The sequence below is a fragment of the Nymphaea colorata genome, chromosome 2 (genome assembly GCF_008831285.2).
Source record: "Nymphaea colorata isolate Beijing-Zhang1983 chromosome 2, ASM883128v2, whole genome shotgun sequence".
In the NCBI taxonomy this organism is placed as follows: domain Eukaryota; kingdom Viridiplantae; phylum Streptophyta; class Magnoliopsida; order Nymphaeales; family Nymphaeaceae; genus Nymphaea; species Nymphaea colorata.
In genome coordinates, this window is record NC_045139.1 from 9601427 (window position 1) to 9607820 (window position 6394).

The window sequence follows — 6394 nt, forward strand, 5'->3', positions numbered from 1 at the left end:
AAAATTACATGGCTATGTCGTGGCTCATTAATTCTATGGGTTCCTCTGTTACAAATCTTCTTCTCTAGGTGGAGACGGTAAAGGATATTTGGGAGAACTTAAAATAATTGTTCGGTGAACAGAACAATCTTGCTCATGTTTATGAAATTCAAAATGAGATCGCTCAACTTACTATGGGAGATAAAGCTACTACTCTCTACATCGGTCAAATGCGCAGTTTATATGATGAATTATTTCAGTATCGTCAAACCGCTTCCGATCCAAAAATATATAAAAAGAGAATTGATGAGAACAAGATCTTTAAGGTTCTTGCTGACCATGGAAGAGAATATGAGACCCTTCGCAGCCAGGTACTTAATTCCAATTCTCTGCCATCTTTAAATAGTGTGTGCCAAATAATACAATGTGAAGTGGCTCGAAGGAAAGTTACGAGTATTCTGCCAAAACTTGACACCAATGAAGAAAATAGTAACAAAATGGTACGTTATACAAAAGGCAACAACAAACAAGCAATTTCGAGCCAGGTGCTGAGAACTTTACCAACCAAAGGAGATCAACCTCTCTGGATACTACACCCTTGTTGGAGTTTATCTTGTCACATGGAAGAGTAAAAAACAATCAGTGGTTGCCAGTCCAACGCAAAAGCTGAATATAGAGCCATGGCAGCATGCACAAGTGAACTAATACGAATTAAAGCCTTACTAAAGGATATGAATATTGAAACGAATGGACCCATGTACTTGATGTGTGACAACATGGCCGCCATCTACATTGGAGCAAATTCGGTGTTTCACGAACGAAGCAAGCATATAGAAGTCGATTGCCATTTCATACGAGAGAAGATCCAAGATAACACCATTCAAACACTTCATGTCAAAAGAGACAAGCAATTGGTCGATATATTTACCAAAAGTTTGGCAAAGGAAAAACATGAAACTATAATTCACAAGTTGGGACAGATAGACATCTGTGCACCAACTTGAGGGGGAGATTGTTATCTTTTTAAGGAAGGAGGCGGAACAAGCGAAGATCTCTCTTAGTAAATTTATCAGATAGGCAACAAATCTGAATATCGAGATTAATGGGATAGATTGTAATCTCAAGCTTTTCTCGATAGGATTAGTGGCTATCTCGAGTTTTTCTCGATGTCTAAGGAATTTCTATCCTTATCCCACGTCTGTTCCCTGCCTATATAAAGAAGAGCATGTAACAGAGCTTCGATGTTACACAAAGCCAAGAAGTATAATAAAGATTATCTCTCTTTCCTCATGGATGTAGGCAGTAATGCCGAACCTCGTACTGTTGTGCCTCTCTCATTACTTAATTTCTTTTTTTCTCCATGTTTTTTAACATCTCCATCGCGTCCAACCATCATATGGATGTGGCTAAAAGCAAAAGATGTGAAGATGAATCCCTATCTCGAGCTACACAGATTTGGGGAGAAGCAAATTGTAGAATACAATGAGGCAAAGAATGAAGACATCTTGGGAACCAAGAGAAACGTTTCACAAATCAAGGTAGACGTTTTAGATTCCAAGAGAAACATTTTAGATACCAAGGAATTTAAAATTAATTCCTCTTATGCAAAAACTGTTATAAATCCTTGTGTTATGGAAGAAAAGCTCAAGTCGTGTAAAAGTGGGTGTGGCTGAATAGAAAAATCTTTTCCTCTTCTTCGTGGATGTAGGTGTCAATCTTCATCTCTCTTTGAAAGCAAGAAACTGTTGGTAGAAGAAGTCTAAGGTGTTTTTTTTTCCTCTTCTATTGGGGTGAGGACATTGGGTTCCCCCGGTCTTGATACATGTAATCTTTAAGCCATTATGACCTAATAAATAAGTGGAGATGCCTTTGACATTTTTACTCGAAGAACTTGCCAATTTGCACGTTAGATTTAGATGAAAATAACAAATATAGATGTGTTTTAGACCAGTCATAAAAATTGTGTGTGTGTGTGTGTTTTTCTAAAATATGTACAAAACACAAAAAATAAGTCGGTGATTTAAAACTTCAAAAACCCACCATTTTTTGAAACAAACCAAAATGAAAAAGATATGAAACGCTTTTTTGTTTTAAGTGGTTTTACATTTACTTTAATGACAAATTGCTTGTTTTCAATTTTTTCATTTTTATTTGTTGCTTATTTATTTAGTTTTTTTTTATGTTGGGATTATTAGTTTCTTACATATTTAAATTTTCCCTAAGTATTGCTGTGAAATAGCTTCTGATTTGTGTACATTTTTTTTTTAAGAAATCAATTTTTATCGTAAGTAAATTTCCTCAGACAGCATCGAAATCCCAGTTGGGACACACACTAGACGTCGGTGGCCATACACGAGTCTCTCTCTCTCTCTCTCTCTCTCTCTCTCCCTTCTGGCCATTGTCCACTGATATTTTTTATGTACAGTGGCTGCGTGAGAGCAGTCCCATTCTTCTCTCATTTTGTTATTTTTCCGCTTTGTTTGGCGAACACACTGCTATAAGATGGACCTACAAGATTCAGGATTTTTTGTCCAATCAGAAGGTAACTGGTAATTTAAGTCCATAGTGGTGTCAATTGCATTAGGTTTGGGTTAAGACATTAAAGATTCTTTTCCCAATTTAGTAGATTTTGCTGCATACGGGGAATTGAAAAAGGAGCAGATTCTCTCTTTGGCATCAGAGTCTTCAAATTGTAAAATTTGACCTCAATGAAGTGAATGTGCAATTGGTAGTAGAAATGCACCAAGTTTTGAGAGAAGTTAATTATGCTTATATGTGCAAGTGCAGAGATAAATAAATAAATAAATAAAGCACCATTAATTCATTAGTTATATGTTGGTCCTGTCCTGCTCATTTATTAGTAGAAGTTTCATATTTCATGTTTTGATATTGATGGAGTTTTAGGAGTTCGCAATTTTTATCTTCATTTTACTTTTTGAATTTGGCATTACTTTTCATCAACCGAATTCACATTGTCATATTACATTGTTATATAACTAATTCTTCTCTGAGATTACCTCATCTAAGACCATCGGTTCAAGCAAAGATTCCACTTGGGCTAGACCTAGCTAGTAAAGTCGGGTTTGACAATGCTTAGATTTATAAAATCTTACTGGATGTGACTTTGATCCATATGCCAATTGTATTCTTACAAAGCAACCCAAGAAAGTGGATTGTTGTGGTCATTCAGAATAGATTTCACCATTTTTTTATTTAGAAAGCATGTGTCTGTAATATTCATAAAGTCATGCAAATTAGCAGTTCTGTAAAAATTCACCAACAATTGAGTGATTTTATGCACCAACATTGAAGCATTATAAGAATTGTGCATGCGAGGAATTGCTGCCATGTACCGATCCAATCATGAGATATAATAGTAAAATCACAAGAACATGAATCACAACCAAACCGGAAACAAGTTTCTGAATTTCGCACGAACGATACGCTTGTTTGAACGATCATATGTAAGCAATTTGGATCTTCGAATAATAAGAAAATAAGTTTGTTCTAAATATCAAATGTAAGTGCCATCAATTTGGGTCTAACCATCAATTTTATATCTATCGTGTAGCTAGTTAGATTTCCACCAATATTTGAAACTCCTAATATTTTATATTTTAATATCTCAAAAATCGATAAGTTGCATTTGTTTCACTATGGATCTCGTGGTATGAGATTCATAGGATCTTATATCCATATATTCAAGGGTGAACACATCTTCATCTGACCTCAAATCTATGGTTTTTAATATGTAATATGGATTTAAAATTCATGTTAAAAAACTGAGGATCCTCCAACACACAACTTTTAATACAACCTCTGCTCTTAACTATCACATGCAACATTTTAATGCTGATCTTGATTTCGCCATGTTGCAAATCCTCCTGGCTACCCAACCATCTCTTGCACACGCTACTCTCTCACTTGTCTAATGAGTACAAGTGAGCTGTTCGAACCGGACTTGGGAGAAAAATAACAAATACAATATCACAATCTCAATATGCCAAACTACAATGATAACTCTCATGGAAGGCCTCAAAGGGCCTTGCGTCGGGCTAGGGGTCTGTCTCTAATCGATTACTATGGGCACTCTGCTTCTGTGTTTTAAGGTGGTAGGACATGACATCCAAGTTGAAGGATGCATTGTTCTATCGCTAACACCTACGCAACTCAGTAAGAGCAACGAGGGGGGATTGGGGTCTCACTTAGGGTAGTGGATGATCCTCTCTCTCACCGAGCTCTCGTGGTGCAAATGTGAATGCGTGGACAACACACTTAATTCAAATAGGTTTGATCCTAGTGCACCTAACCAAAAGGTAGGTCTGTCTCACTATCCAATTAATGGACAAAAATAGACCTCGACCAAATCAAATCCACTTTCACTAGAATCAATCGAAGTACAATTCAGCTCAATTAAGAGATTTCTTAGCTCAGATTTGTCAAATTACCTCAAACAAAGTTAAACTACTTGCAAATGAGCTTCGACTTTGGTCAATTGGTGAAATTTGACCAATCTGGATAATTTTGCCATTCTATGATCAAATCGAGATTACAAAGCCTAAATTGAAATATGATGACAGACAAATATACATTTGGATTTGTCAAATGTATAAATCAAATAACAAATTGAAATTCAATATTTCAAACCAAAGTTTGATTCAATTGAAATCCTTCTTCAATCAAGTTTTGGACAAAAATATCCTTTCCAAACCAAATTTGATAGATTTTTTTTTTCAAATTTTATTTAAATTTTAATTGAATTGTCATAATTCAACAACATTTAAAGTAGAGTGACTAGGTTTTAACCTATCAATCTCAATTTCTAACAAAGAAACAATTAAAGGGAACAAAATAAGGTAAAATACTGCGCAAGGATATTTTCATCCAAAATTTTGGTCAAAGTTGGTCAGCTAGGTCTGAACAAGGTTGACCACACCTGGCCCACCCACCAAGCTTGTGTAAATAAGAATGATTAATTAGAGTCATTAAAAACTCATTTAATCCATTTTCCAACTCCCTAGGCCATGATTAATCTTATAAGGCAAATTAAAGAAGGTGGTTGAACTCATCATCTCCTCTATATAAACCCTCCCATGGCAATCAATGGAGGAATGAATTTTTTAAATTTTCATCAAGTTGCTGCACAGGAGCTAAGAGGGGGAAGCCAAGGAGGAAAATGAAAAATTTGTCCATGCCCTCTTCCCCCCTTCTCTTATTCTCTTCTTCAATTTCCCCTATTCTCTCCATTGATTTTGCTAAGTTACGATGCTTAAGTGAAGCCATACTTAGGATTTTTGTGGTGAGAAGCTTTCTCTTCCTCACTGCAAATTCCAACAAGTCATTGGTCTTCTTCTTGCTTTGCTAAGCTCGAATCCAATCTTGGATTCTTTGCTAAGCTCAAAAACAAGTAAAGAAGAAGAACAAGTGCCATGACCGACCGCAAGGTAGGTGACTTTAATTCATTTCTCATTTACTTTTGCTTCTTGTTGGTTTATTTTAATTTCAGCAATTCGTGGAAGGGGTTTATTTTTATTTATTTTATAGCTGAGAAAGATATCCAGCTAGGAAAAAACTATGATTAAATGTACATGTTAATGCATAATGCATGCATGAGTCGAATTTTGAAAAAGGTCCCAAGGCTACGTCCCTTTCAAAACAACCAGCTTAAAACAATTTTGAACTTCCCACCATGAGAGAATCCCACGGTGAGAGAGTGATTTTACCGCAAAATACACGATAAAAAAGCCCATTAAGGATGGATGAATTCAAATGAATGTGATCTACCTTTGCATGGCGAAACAAAGGATGGACTAGCTTGAGCATTCGTTCATCTCTTTCCATTTAAAGTCATTTTGTTTCGTGCTTTCTCAATTGATCAAGTGTGGTGGAGGAGATTAAAAACAAGTTCTCAATTTTCATATGTAAAAGAACCCAACCATGAAACATTATGATTCATGAGTTATGTAGTTCCTTGATTAAATTTCATTTTGAAAAGTAGGATATATATATATATATATATATATATATATATATATGCAATCTCTTCTTAAAAATCATTTTTCACTTTTGAAATCAGGTTCGAAAACGTTTCCAAACTAGTTTTTAAGAAAGGGGATCATTTTGTTGATTTTCGTAGTACAAAGCTATGAAATCATTTTCATTTCATCTTAAAAATTACTTAATTTCAGCAATCCATACATAAGGTGCATGCAAGATGTTGAAATCAGACCATGCTTTATAGGAATTGGCTTAAGAATGTCAAAGTTTACATATTTGAAATGCCAATTTTCAACTACAAAGTGGTCATGCATTCACTTTCTCCCAACGTCGATAGCACCACATGCACATTCTCCAGAAGTTAAGTGATTAAAATTTGAGTTGCAAAAAGTGACCAAGTCATATTGCAACAAGAATT